Below are 13,374 nucleotides of genomic sequence, written 5' to 3' on the forward strand. Positions count from 1 at the left end.
CGTGGACTGTTGGGAGTGATGATGCAGAACGTGAATCTGCGGACGCGTCTTCAGTGTCTGGGCTCGTTTCCGTCTGGTGCGTCCTCAGAGGTGGGCTTTCTGCGTCCCACAGCAGCTCCGGTTTCCATTCCTGAGGAGTCTGCTCTCTCCTCGCAGTCGCTGTGCCGGCTTACACGCCCACCAGCAGTGCGCAAGGGCTCCCTTTTCCCTGTGGCCTCGCCAGCGCTTGTGATCTCTTTCTGATGATAGCCATCCTGACAGGTATGAGGTGGAGGCTCATCATGGTTTCATTTGCGCTTCCTGAGCATCTTTTCCTGTGCCTGTTGCCCATCTGTGTGCCTTCTGTGGAGGAATGTCAGTTCAGGTCTCTTACAGAATTTTAAAAATCTTGTGTTTCTGGAACTTGTGCCACATGGATGTTTCGTTAGCGTGGTCTTCAGATTTTTTCCTTTTTCTGCCCCGTGCTGCTTCCTTCCTGCCCCTTCCTCATTTACTTTCCTTTTTCCTTAGGTTTCCTCTTCCTCCTCCCCTCGTCTTTCTTCTCCTTCTGTCTCCTTTCCTGCCTCCACCCCTCCTTTCTCCTGCTCTGGCAGTTCTGTAGGGACCATGATATCTGGGTCTCTCTGTTTGTCCCCTTAGTGGTTGTGGAATGCAGTTACAAAGAGAGCAGTGATTTTTTAATTATTTTGGAAATATTTTTACATTTTCACAATGTTCCTTTAAAAATCGAAAGAAAAACTATAAATAGATAATATGTTCACATGCTTCAGAGTTGAAAAGTTTAGTGTGAAAAGTCTCTCCACTGCCGTGTCCCCAGCCACCTAACCTCCTCCTGGAGGCGCCCAGGCTCCAGGGTGGCCCGAGCGAGCCGAGGACAAGTGTGTGTGCTTGGCGGGTTTTCTCTTTCCCTCTGGTGTGTTCCTCTAGATTCCTAGCTTTCTTTTGCTTTTACATTTTTATCTCTCAAGTTAAATTCTCCCCAGATGCCTAATGGCCCTCGTTGCAGGCCCGCTGTTGAGATGGAGGTCCCGGAGCTGACGACGGGGCTCTGGGTGGGGGCTTCGCCGAGGGCCGATGGGTTGGGACCCACCGGCAGTGTCCTGGCAGGTGGCCTCAGCGGGCTGTTTTGCAGTCTGCTGCCTGGAGCGCCCGCTCCGGCGCCCCCGTCCTTTGAGTGCGCGCCACTTCTCCCGCTGGCTGCCAGGCTATGGGTGGGGCGGTTGGGACTTTGGTCTTCAGACTTCGGGCTCCCAGTGTCGTGTAGCACATGCCCCTGCTATTATGCCTTGTAAGGCATATTTTAGAGGGAAAATAGGAAATACCTTACAGATATGTGAATGATACATCTTAATATGATGACGCCTTTCCTACTCAACAAAAGATTTGATAGTTTAAAAATTAACATAAAATTAATCAGTTAAGCTCTTGTGAAGTACATAATTGGGTGGTTTTTTAGTACATTGTCGGTACAGTGTTAATGCAACCATCACCACTATCTAAATCCTGAATATTTTTGTCACCCCAGTAGGAAGCCCGGTGCCTGCTGAGCAGTCACCCCTCCTTCCTGCGTGTCCCCAGCCACCACTCTCCTTTCTGTCTCTGGACTCTCCTGTTCTAGACGTGCTGTAGAGACAGAGTCGTGTGGTAAGTGGCTTTCTGTGACTGGCTTCTTCAGCTCAGCGGTGTTTCTGAAGCCTTGAGGTTTGTCCGTGTTATGGCATGTGTCAGTATTTCATTTTTATGACTGAATGTCCCATTGTATGGCAGGGTCCACTTTTTCCCCCGCCAGGTGGCTTGTGGGATCTCAGTTCCCCCAGCCAGGGGTCACACCTGGGCCCCCGGCAGGAGAAGCATGGGGTCCTAACCACTGGATGCCAGCAGAGTCCAGATCACTTCTGATCTCATCTGTTTATCAGTTGTTAGGACATTGGGTTGTTTTTTTTTCCTTTTGAAAAATAATTTTGTGAAAATTCTTGTACAAGTTTTTGTATGAATATATGTTTTTAGTTCTCTCTTGGGTAGGTTCTAGGAGTGGGATTGCTGGTTCGCGTGGCAGTTGAGGGACTTCTTGATTGTTCCCAGCTGCAGCTGCTCCATTTTCCATCCCTGGCAGAGTGCGAGGGGTCCCGAGATTTGCCGCTCTGCACAGAGACGAGAGGACAAGCAGGCCTGGGGCCGGGGGTGGCACCAGCCTGAGTGTCCGCACAAGGCTAGGGACGGGCCACAGGCAGAGAGCACCCGGGTGGCTGTGCCCGGGGCTGGCCTCGAGCTTCTCTGAAGTGAGCACAAAATGAGGAGCAGGTCCGTTACAAAGGCCTTACTGTCTGCAGAAGGAGCAAAACTTTTGCTGTGAGTGAGTTCTCCATTCTGTAAACTAAAGCCTCTCAGTAGAGAGTCTGGCAGAGTGACGAGCTGTTGGGTCCTCAGCCCCTGTTCTGTAGCAGACTCCATGCTGATCCCGCTGCTCCACACGGAGTTTTTTGCCCTGAGACTGGAGGTCCTATGGTCATTCTGCGAAGGCAGCACCAGTCTGTTCCAGGGAGACGTGTGCAAATTGTTGGAAAGCAAGGCAGTGTTAGGGAGTGTGTGTGCACGCTTCCGTCATGCTTGCAGACTTGACTTTTCCATTTAAGTCTCTCTTCTGCTTCCGGACGAGTGACGAGCTTGGTGCCTCTCTGGGCTCTGGGCGAGGCCTGCCTGCTGTCCGGACTGAGCCTGCCCCTGGGGACTCGGCTCAGCATTGCAGCCTGGGCTCCGCAGGCTGCAGCTACACCTGGAGCTCCGGGAGGGCGGGCGCGGCGGCCTCCTGAGCGCAGGGAGGACGCTCTTCTGCCACCCTTCCACCCTCCCCCAGGCCTTCCCTTCCCCTCTGCCCGTCTGTACCTTAGACCCTTCGTCTCCCCCTCTGGAATATCAGCTCCCCAGGAGCAAGGTGTGTGCTCTGTTTACTGCCCTGCTTCCGCATGTTGGAAACGGGCCTATGCGCACTGGCTGGTTCTAAACCATGTCGTGTCATCCGGGCACTTCTTGGGAGAGTGGTGCTTTTCCCTTCATCGTGGACACCCCTCCTCTGTTCCCCGTGGCCTCCCCAGCTGCTTGCCATGCCAGCGCCGGCAGTGGAGCGTCTGTGACGTGCATGGAGTGGGTTACGCCGTCTTCAGAGCTTGTTCCATGAGGCTGCACGGTGACGCTTGGCTCCCCGTGGAAAACCATGCGTCACTCTGAGCTGTTAGTTTCTGCTTTAACTGACACGTTTTCCGTTTTCACTGTAAGGGCATCAGGGTTTTCTTTCCTTTTATAACGACTGTATGTTGCATTTTTAGACATTTTAAAAGGGAAAGGCTTTGTAGACAAAAGGTGCCCTAAGCCGCCAGCCTCCCTGCAGCAGCAGCAGCAGCAGCAGCTTGCCTCTTGGAGAGGTGACTCTTCCCTTCAGCTACCCCACGTTCGCTCTCCTGACCCACTCCTCTGTTGTCTTTGTCCTTGTGGATTGACCCTTCGTTTGTAATTCTTTTTTGAAAGTACTTACTTATTTACCTGGCTGCGTCAGATCTTTGCTGCGTCGTGGGGGTCTTTTGTCTTGGCGCACAGACCCCGGCTGCGGCACGTGGGCTGCGCGGCTCAGCTGTGTGAGCTTAGTTGGCCCGCGGCATGCTGGGTGTTAGTTCCCCGACCGGGGATCAAGCCCTCATCCCCTGCATTGCACGGCAGACTCTTAACTGCTGGACCACCAGGGAAGTCCCTGAGATTCTTGGCTGTCATTTTAGTTGGGGTTTCTATAAGGAGTGTAAGTAAATGTGAGAAAGGAAGCCTCACATTTTTTTAAATACAAAAGTGGTTTTAGAATTACCACTCCCCCCTATTTTCTGCGTCCTGTGTTTTTCCTCTGGGTTTGTATTTTTGCTCTAGTATATCTTTTAGCATTTCTTTTGTGAAAGGAATATGTATATTAAACTCCCTTAGTTTTCGCATGTCTGAATATACACTTTGGCTCATGCTTAGTAATAATTTAGAGGAGAAATTCTCTCTTCCCTGAGCACTTTGCAGAGGCTCCGCCATCTGCTTCTCTCAGTTGAGGCCGCACAAAGCCTGTGTTTCGGTTCCTCTCGTGCTGAAGTCTGTCCATTAACTTATTCTTTATGGGGACTTAGGTGTGAAGATTTTCTTTTTTGTCCTTCATATTCACAAAAGTGTGTGTTTAGGTATTGATTTGTTTCTCTTTATCTTGCTCAGAACCCTGGGTGCCCTTTTTAATCTGAATACTTAGGTTTTTTTTCATCTCTGGAAAAATTTCCATCATCATCTTTTTGTAAACTTCCTTTCCCAGATCCTTCCTAGTTTCTCCTGGAACTCCAGGGGAGTGTAAACTCCCTGAAAGCAGAATGTTCTTCACATGTGTATGTGTGCAAAAAATTGGCATCTTAACCGTCATTACATGCACAGTTCAGGGGTATTAAGTACATCCGCATTATTGTGCACCCATTACTGCCACCTGCTTCAGAGCTTTTCCATCTTGTGAGACAGAAACTGTTTTCCAGTTGAACACCAGCTCTTCATTCTCTTTTCCCCATTCCCTTGCAAGCTGCCTTTCTATCAGTACTTCCTGTCTCTATGAATTTGATTACTCTCGGGACCTCATATAAATGCAGTCAGGGAGTTCCCTGGTGGTCCAGTGGTTCAGTTCAGTTCAGTCGCTCAGTCGTGTCTGACTCTTTGCGACTCCATGGACTTCAGCACGCCAGGCCTCCCTGTCTATCACCAACTCCCAGAGCTTCCTCAAACTCATGTCCATGGAGTCAGTGATGCCATCCAACCATCTCATCTTTTGTCGTCCCCTTTTCCTCCTGCCTCCAATCTTTCCCAGCATCAGAGCCTTTTCAAATGAGTCAGTTCTTTGCATCAGGTGGCCAAAGTATTGCAGTTTCAGCTTCAGCATCAGTCCTTCCTATGAATATTCAGGGCTGATTTCCTTCAGGATTGACTGGTTTGATCTCCTTGCAGTCCAAGCAACTCTCAAGAGTCTTCTCCAACACCACAGTTCAAAAGCATCAATTCTTGTGCTCAGCTTTCCTTACAGTTCAACTCTCACATCCATACATGACCACTGGAAAAACCATAGCTTTGACTAGATGGTCCTTTGTTGGCAAAGTAATGTCTCTGCTTTTTAATATGCTGTCTAGGTTGGTCATAGCTTTTCTTCCAAGGGGCAAGCGTCTTTTAATTTTATGGCTGCATTCACCATCTGCAGTGATTCTGGAGCCCAAGAAAATAAAATATGTCACTGTTTCCATTGTTTCCCCATCTATTTGCCACGAAGTGATGGGACTGGATGCCATGATCTTAGTTTTCTGAATGTTGAGTTTTAAGCCAACTTTTTCACTCTCTTTCACTTTCATCAAGAGGCTCTTTAGTTCTTCACTTTCTGCCATAAGGGTGGTGTCATCTGCATTTCTGAGGTTATAGATATTTCTCCTGGCAATCTTGATTCCAGCTTGTGCTTCATCTAGCCCAGCATTTCTCATGATGTACTCTGCACGTAAGTTAAACAAGCAGGGTAACAGTATACAGCCTTGACGTACTCCTTTTCCTATTTGGAACCAGTCTGTTATTCCATAAGCAGTTCCAACTGTTGCTTCTTGGCCTGCATACAGATTTCTCAAGAGGCAGGTCAGGTGGTCTGGTATTCCCATCTCTTGAAGAATTTTCCACAGTTTGTTCTGATCCACACAGTCAAAGACTTTGGTGTAGTCAATAAAGCAGAAATAGATGTTTTTCTGGAACTCGCTTGCTTTTTCTATGATCCAGTGGATGTTGGCAGTTTGGTTCCTCTGCCTTTTCTAAATCCAGCTTGAACATCTGGAAGTTCATGGTTCACGGACAGTTGATGCCTGGATTGGAAAATTTTGAGCATTACTTTGCTAGTGTGTGAGATGAGTGCAGTTGTGAGGTAGTTTAAACATTCTTTGGCATTGCCTTTCTTTGGTATTGGAATGAAAACTGACCTTTTCCAGTCCTGTGGCCACTCCTCAGTTTTCCAAATTTGCTGGCGTATTGAGTGCAGCACTTTCACAGCATCATCTTTCAGGATTTGAAGTAGCTCAGCTGGAATTCCATCACTTCCACTAGCTTTGTTCGTAGTGATGCTTCCTAAGGCCCACTTGACTTCGCACTGCAGGATGTCTGGCTCTAGGTGAGTGATCACGCCATTGTGGTTATCTGGGTCATGAAGATCTTTTTTGGATAGTTCTTCTGTGTATTCTTGCCACCTTTTCTTACTATCTTCTGCTTCTGTTAGACCCATACTGTTTCTCTCCTTTATTGTGCCCATCTTTGCAGGAAATGTTCCCTTGGTATCTCTCATTTTCTTGAAGAGATCTCTAGTCTTTCCCATTCTGTTGTTTTCCTGTATTTCTTTGCATTGATCACTGAGGAAGTCCCCTGGTTAGGACTCTGCAATTTCACTGCTGAGGGCATGGGTTCAACCTCTGGTCGGGGAACTTAATATCCTGCAAGCTGTGTGAAAAAGTGAAAGTTGCGTCCGACTCTTTGTGACCTCATGGACTATATAGTCGTGGAATTCTCCAGACCAGAATATTGGAGTGGATAGCTGTTCCCTTCTCCAGGGGATCTTTCCAGCTGAGGGCTCGAGCGCAGGCCCCCACGTCGCAGGCGCTTTACCAGCTGAGCCGCGGCGGCCGTGGTGCGACACAGTGCAGCCGTCAGCGCTGCCCTTCAGTGAGCAGCAGCTTCCGCCTAGTGCAGTGCATGCGGGTGAGCGCGCGCTGTGACGTGTCTCAATGCTTCATTCCTCTTTAAGGCAGAATAACATTCCATTGTCTGAGGATCTCGGTTTATCAGTTCATTCACCTGCTGAAGGACACCTTGATTGCTCCCAGCTTTCGGCAGTGATGAAATAAAACTGATATAAACCTCCATATGCAGGTTTTTCTGTGGATGTAAGTTTTCAGCTTCCTTGGGTAAATTCCAAGGAGTGGGATTGCTGGATCATATGATGAGAGTATGTTCAGTGTTGTGAGCAACCACCAAACTGTGTTCCCAGCAGCAGTGAGGAGACTTCCTGCTGCTCCGCATCCGCTCGGGCAGCTGGTGCCGTCAGTGTGGTGGATTCTGGCCGTGCTGAGCGGCGTGGACTGACTGCTCTCCCTGCGGTCCTCCACGGGGCATGCCCCAGGCCGGCTCTGGAGTGGAGAAGCCCCTGAGCAGTCCCAGCTGCCTGGCAGGGCTACGCAGCATCATTCCTCCCAGGACCACCGTTTGTTTCTTGGCTCGGGGTTTGGGCCCCCACCGCCTTCCGAGGCAGTTTTTGAGGGTGACTGTCTCTCCAGGGGCCTCTGGGGGTGTTTGCTGTGGGCCCAGCCCCGGGCTGCTGGAGGAGCGGCTCAGCACACAGCGCTCTGACCGCTGACCTGTGGCGAGGCTGGTGCTCAGTCCCCAGGAGCTGCAGCGTGGGGGCGGCCACTTGCTGAGAGGAGGCAGTGGTGGAGCCCAAGGCTGGCCCAGGCCACAGTCCCGCACTCTGCGCCCTCTGAGCCCGCAGCTCTCTGGGGCCCGGGCGCCCACCTGGCCCTGCCCGCTGCTCCAGGCCTGGCTCAGAGGCCTGTGTCCTGTCCCTTGCTGCCGTGCCCGGAGGCTCATTGCTCTTCCCATCTCATTTCTGGATCTGGAGATTTCCCTCTCTTGTTTTGAATCAGGTGATATATATAGCTCACTTTTTTTTTTTCTTTAAAAAAAATAATAATTTGGCCATCTTCACCAGAAATCTCCTGAAACGTGTTAAAATGGTAACGGAGTTCATCCTAATGTTGAGCCATCATTTGTGAATAAACGCTCTGTAGCTGTGATACCTTATTTTACTACGTATGGCAATAACTGGGTTTGATTTGCTTCTGTTATGTCATATTTTTTTTACGGTCCTACTCTACTGATCTTGGTCGATAGCTTTCTTTTGTACTACTTCTCTGGCTTTGGTGGGAGAGGTATGCCGGCCTTACGTAGTAATGTTTGGGAAGCTCTCCGTCACTTTCCATGCTGTGGAGCAATTTAAACAATAGGAATGCTGCGTTTACGTGATGACTAATACACAGCAGTTGGAAAGACTGAGTTGTGCTTGTTTTTTATATCAACACAGTGGAAATCAGCATGTGTTGATCGAATCGCAGGTCCGGTGTGGTAGCATTTCTTGGCATGCAAACCCCATGCAGCAGTTCTCCATTCCTGGGTGTGTTCCATAGCCTGGAAGGGTGGTTTGTGAACCGATGGTGGGGGACTGAGTGGGACTTGGGCTTCCTGAACAGGCAGATGCCATCTTTGTTTTCCTTAGTCACCCTGTCCAAGGCCTGTGGGAGGTGGCGCTGCGCTGGGAGCTTGTGTTTGGCTTCTAGCTGTTGGACTTGGGGCTCCCAATGGGTGCTGTGGGCACGAAGAACCAGAGCCCCAGGACACTGCTGTGGGTGTGTGGTGGGCGGTAGGCAGCCTGCTAGGCTGAGCCTGGCTTTTCTCGCCTGGGGCTCTGGGTGCCCTGAGCCCGTCTTGCCTGTCCTCGGCTGGAGGCGCACATTGTCCAGAGGTCTTCTTTTATGTCAGAAAAGCTTGAAGCAAATGTGGCGAGGTGCTGAAAGCTGTCACTTTGGACTGGTGGGCGTGCACATGTGCCCTGTCGTTCTTTGTACTGTTCTGCTTCTAAAACTCATCCCTCTCCCCCGATTGAGGGTCACTGAGCCAGTGAAGCCCTCTGGACCGTTCTTCCGTGATTTTTGTGGGCTTTGCAGGTTTTCTACCTCTTGGTTGGGTTTTATGTTTTTCTCGGAGTGCTAGATAGAATGAAAGATTTTCTAACTTATTGGTATAATCTTGGTAAAAAATGAAAGCTCCTTGAAAGATCAAGTCAATGGTCAGTGCCATTTGGAAGTGAGAGTGGACCCTCTCTAGGGGGCCATGCCTTCAAGCGTTGTCCCAGATGGAATCCTGAAAAGTAGTGAGCAGCCCACAGTTTCAAGTTGAGGGAGGGAAACAGACCAGATGCACAGAGAAACAGTACCTTGAGTGAAAATAAAGCACCAGCAGTAGACACAGGTCTGCAAAGACCAGATATTTAATAGTTGTGTCTGATATATGCAAAGATTTAAAAGAAACTTGAAAATTCCAACAGGAACAGGCAATCTTGAAAATGTGGTTCACATGTAGATAACAATCACCTACGCCTGGCATTAAATCCAGGGGAGCCAGAAATCTGAATCTTTGTGTAAGTATTCCAGACTTCAGTGTTGGGACTGGCCTCTTGGTTACCCGTCTGTCGGCTCTGTCTCTTAGCGTCGTGGTCTTAGCTGTTGCTCTGACCGGGGCTGCCGTTCACATCCTTCACTTGCACAGGCTCCTTGGAGCTCGCGGAGCCTCTGGGCAGCAAGCACGGGTGCTGCGGCTGTTGCCTGTGTCGTGTCTGTGAGGGTGTAGCGCGGCGTTGCGTCTTCTGCTGTAGTCACCTGAATGTTAGAAGCTGAGGAACAGGTAGCCTCACTCTCGTTCACCGTTTCTGGTGAAACGGTGTCCTTCATTTCTTCCTAAAGGTCCCATGTCAGTCTGGTCTCATTTCTCATCAACCTCGAGAATGCTAACTTCTGTTAGCATTTCTCATAGTGAAGATCTGATGGCAACAACTTCTTAATTGGTATTTCTTTTAAAATATATTTAGTCATCATTCTTGCAGAATATTTTTTCTGGATATCAGATGCCGGGGGACAGTTTTTTTTTCTTCTCCCCATTACTCTAATCATGGCTGGCTTCTATTTCTCATGAGAAGTTGAATGACCATCCATGTCATTGTTTTGTATTTAATGGACCTTTTTTCCCCTTCTGCTCTTCAGGGTTTTTCTTTATCTTGGTTTAAATGTTTCCATTGACTATATAGAAGAAAACAACAGAATGGGAAAGACTGGAGATAATTAGAAAATTATCAAGAAAATTAGAGATACCAAGGGAACATTTCATGCAAAGATGGGCTCGATAAAGGACAGAAATGGTATGGACCTAACAGAAGCAGAAGATACTAAGAAGAGGTGGCAAGAATACACAGAAGAACTGTACCAAAAAGATCTTCACGACCCAGATAATCACGATGGTGTGATCACTCACCTAGAGCCAGACATCCTGGAATGTGAAGTCAAGTGGGCCTTAGAAAGCATCACTACGAACAAAGCTAGTGGAGGTGATGGAATTCCAGTTGAGCTATTTCAAATCCTGAAAGATGATGCTGTGAAAGTGCTGCACTCAATACGCCAGCAAATTGGAAAACTCAGCAGTGGCCACAGGACTGGAAAAGGTCAATTTTCATTCCAGTCCCAAAGAAAGGCAATGCCAAAGAATGCTCAAACTACCGCACAATTGCACTCATCTCACACACCAGTAAAGTAATGTTCAAAATTCTCCAAGCCAGGCTTCAGCAATACGTGAACAGTGAACTTCCAGTTGTTCAAGCTTGTTTTAGAAAAGGCAGAGGAACCAGAGACCAAATTGCCAACATCTGCTGGATCAGGGAAAAAGCAAGAGAGTTCCAGAAAAACATCTATTTCTGCTTTATCGACTATGCCAAAGCCTTTGACTGTGTGGATCACAATAAACTGTGGAAAATTCTGAAAGAAATGGGAATACCAGACCACCTGACCTGCCTCTTGAGAAACCTATATGCAGGTCAGGAAGCAACAGTTAGAACTGGACATGGAACAACAGACTGGTTCCAAATAGGAAAAGGAGTACGTCAAGGCTGTATATTGTCACCCTGCTTATTTAACTTATATGCAGAGTACATCATGAGAAGTGCTGGGCTGGAAGAAGCACAAGCTGGAATCAAGATTGCCGGGAGAAATATCAATAACTTCAGATATGCAGATGACACCACCCTTATGGCAGAACGTGAAGAGGAACTAAAAAGCCTCTTGATGAGAGTGAAAGAGGAGAGTGGAAAAGTTGGCTTAAAGGTCAACATTCAGAAAACAAAGATCATGGGATCTGGTCCCATCACTTCATTGGAAATACATGGGGAAACAGTGGAAACAGTGTCAGACTTTATTTTGGGGGGCTCCAAAATCACTGCAGATGGTGACTGCAGCCATGAAATTAAAAGACGCTTACTCCTTGCAAGAAAAGTTATGACCAACCTAGATAGCATATTGAAAAGCAAAGACATTACTTTGCCAATAAAGGTCCGTCTAGTCAAGGCTTTGGTTTTTCCAGTGGTCACGTGTGGATGTGAGAGTTGGACTATGAAGAAAGCTGAGCACCAAAGAATTGATGCTTTTGAACTGTGGTGTTGGAGGAGACTCTTGAGAATCCCTTAGACTACAAGGAGATCCAACCAGTCCATTCTGAAGGAGATCAGCCCTGGGATCTCTTTGGAAGGAATGATGCTAAAGCTGAAACTCCAGTACTTTGGCCACCTCATGCGAAGAGTTGACTCATTGGAAAAGACTCTGATGCTGGGAGGGATTGGGGGCAGGAGGAGAAGGGGATGACAGAGGATGAGATGGCTGGATGGCATCACTGACTCGATGGACGTGAATCTGAGTGAACTCCGGGAGTTGGTGATGGACAGGGAGGCCTGGTGTGCTGCAATTCATGGGGTTGCAAAGAGTCAGACACGATTGAGCGACTGAACTGAACTGAACTGACTATACCTGGGTGTGGGTTCTTTTACATATATCCTGCTGAGATTTGGGCTTCCCTTGTGGCTCAACTGGTAAAGAATCCACCTGTAATGCAGGAGACCTGGGTTCGATCCCTGGGTTGGGAAGATCCGCTGGAGAAGGGAAAGGCTCCCCACTCCAGTATTCTGGCCTAAAGAATTCCATGGACTATATATATATATATAGTTCATGGGGTTGCAAAGAGTCAGGCACGACTCAGTGACTTTCAGTTCACTTCACTTCTGCTGAGATTTGGTGAGCTTCTTGAATCTCTGAATTTATGTCTCACTGAATCGGAAAAGTTTTCTGTTTAATTTTTCCCAAATGTTTTTTTCTATCTCATTGTTTCTTCCCTCTCCTCTGGGTAGGAGTGGGAATCCAGACCCTTTGATGTTGGTCTATAGCACAAGCTTGCTGGGAGAAATATCAATAACCTCAGATATGCAGATGACACCACCCTTATGGCAGAAAATGAAGGGGAATTGAAGAGCCTCTTGATGAATGTGAATGAGGAGAGTGAAAAAGCTGGCTTAAAACTCAACATTCAAAAAATGAAGATCATGGCATCCAGTCCCATCACTTCATGGCAAATAGATGGGGAAACAATGGAAACAGTGACAGATTTTATTTTCTTGGGCTCCAAAATCACTGCAGATGGTTACTACAGCCATGAGATTAAAAGATGCTTGCTCCTTGGGAGAAAAGCAATGACAAACCTAGACAGAGTATTGAAACTCTGACATCCTCTATAGACAGTACTAGAGATATTACCTACAAAGGTCTGTATAGTCAGAGCCATGATTTTTTTCAGTAGTCATGGATGGATGTGAGAGCTGGACAGAAAGAAAGGCTGAGCACTGAAAAATTGATGCTTTTGAACTGTGGTGTTGGAGAAGATTCTTGATAATCCCTTGGACTGCAAGGAGATCAAACTAGTCCATCCTAAAGGAGATCAGTCCTGAATATTCATTGGAAGGACCGATGCTGAAGCTTCAATACTTTGGCCACCTGATGCAAACAGCTGACTCATTTGAAAAGACCCTGATACTGGGAAAGATTGAAGGCGGGAGGAGAAGGGAAGACAGAGGATGAGATGGCTGGATGGCATCACCGACTCGATGGACATGAGTTTGAGGAAACTCCGGGAGTTGGTGATAGACAGGGAGGCCCGGCGTGCTGCAGTCCGTGGGGTCGCAAGGAGTCGGACACGACTGAGCGACTGAACAACAAAACAGATCACGGAGGCTCTGTTTCTTCTTCTTCTTTTTTTTTTTTTAATAATTTTACTCTTTTTAAAAGATCATTTCTACTGATCCATTTTCAAGTTTCTTTTTTTAATAATATATGTATTTTACTGAAGTGTAGTTAGCTTACTATGTTTCAGATGCATATGAAATAGAAAAAGTGAAACAAACTAGACAGAAGTAAAAGAGCATCATATAGTTGGGTTGTTTTTAAACATGGCTGCTCATTAGGAACATGTCTGGAGGAAAAAGCAATAGCTGAGCATTTGTATTTTTGAAAAGAACTTCAAGATACTTCTGTAACACATCTGGATTTTAAAAAGTGATAACAGGTTTTTCTGTTAGATCCTAGTTTTGGTGATATAGAGTTCTTTTGTTTTTCTGTTGACCAATCATGATACAATGGTATTGAATAATAATTACATAATCACAAT

At 47.4% G+C, this 13,374-nt stretch overlaps 1 protein-coding gene across 7 annotated transcripts in view; it reads left to right on the forward strand.

Annotated features, from left to right (window-relative positions):
• NSD2 (nuclear receptor binding SET domain protein 2) overlaps positions 1-13,374 on the forward strand; it is a 77,190-nt gene that overhangs the window by 12,995 nt on the left and 50,821 nt on the right. For 5 of the 7 annotated variants that reach the window (XM_025290526.2, XM_044946297.1, XM_044946296.1 and 2 more), the window contains exon 2: positions 1,526-1,644. The exons of the other annotated variants lie outside the window; for them this stretch is intronic. The gene's annotated coding sequence lies outside the window, so the exon portion shown is untranslated. The remainder of the gene's footprint in view (positions 1-1,525; positions 1,645-13,374) is intronic. 7 annotated transcript variants of the gene reach the window in all.

This window comes from Bubalus bubalis, chromosome 7 (assembly GCF_019923935.1).
Source record: "Bubalus bubalis isolate 160015118507 breed Murrah chromosome 7, NDDB_SH_1, whole genome shotgun sequence".
Classification (NCBI taxonomy): Eukaryota; Metazoa; Chordata; class Mammalia; order Artiodactyla; family Bovidae; genus Bubalus; species Bubalus bubalis.